The sequence below is a fragment of the Chrysochloris asiatica genome, unplaced genomic scaffold, assembly GCF_000296735.1.
Source record: "Chrysochloris asiatica unplaced genomic scaffold, ChrAsi1.0 scaffold00013, whole genome shotgun sequence".
NCBI classification, from domain to species: Eukaryota; Metazoa; Chordata; class Mammalia; order Afrosoricida; family Chrysochloridae; genus Chrysochloris; species Chrysochloris asiatica.
In genome coordinates, this window is record NW_006408531.1 from 5968751 (window position 1) to 5969597 (window position 847).

Genomic DNA, 847 nt, shown 5'->3' on the forward strand with positions numbered 1-847 from the left:
ATGGCACATGACAACAACAACAACAATTTTCAAAGTAAACCAATAAATGTATGTGTGCTTTTATCTGTAATTTTCCAATATTTAATATTTTGAATTACTGCTGTTCTTTCTCTAGTTCATGCTCAAATTTGTCCTTAATATTTGTTTATCATAGATTTTGGAGTCCTGGTGCGGTGCAGTAGAATAAGCACTGGGCCCCATGGTCAGGTTGAACAGCAAGGTTAGTAGTTCTAACCCACCAGTTTGAACAGAGTTGCTATGAGCGAGAAACAACTCTACAGCACTTAAGAACAGTAGCAACAGACATAGAATGATCAAAAGTGAAATTATTTGAGAACATGAATGATTATCAATTCATATACATATTCAGTCTTTTTATTTGGTTCTGTCAATCATGAATTATATAACAATGTGTCTTTCCATTTTTCTATGCAATATTAAATACTGAGAAATTACAGATACAACCACACTTATACTAATTGGTTTTCTTTGCAATATTTTAGGAAATTTCTTTGATTTTTAATTTAGAAAACTATTAAGAAAAGGGAAGACTCAAGCAGTAATTACTTCTTCCTGTATAAATGGTATTTTGTGGTAATCAATGAATTCATGAAGGAAATTTCTTTTATTGGATCATCCCTGGTAGTAAGCAAGGCTGTTACAATTTTAGCATTTTTCAATCCCAGTCAAATAAATATTAATAAATACATAGATTACAAATAAAATCTGATCTTAAGTGTATCTTAAGTCAAATTTGTAGACAAGTCGGAAGAGGAGCATATGGTTCTTATCAGCCGTACTTAGTGTAAGGTATGAGTACTAGTGTGGTGCTGTAGAATATGCACTG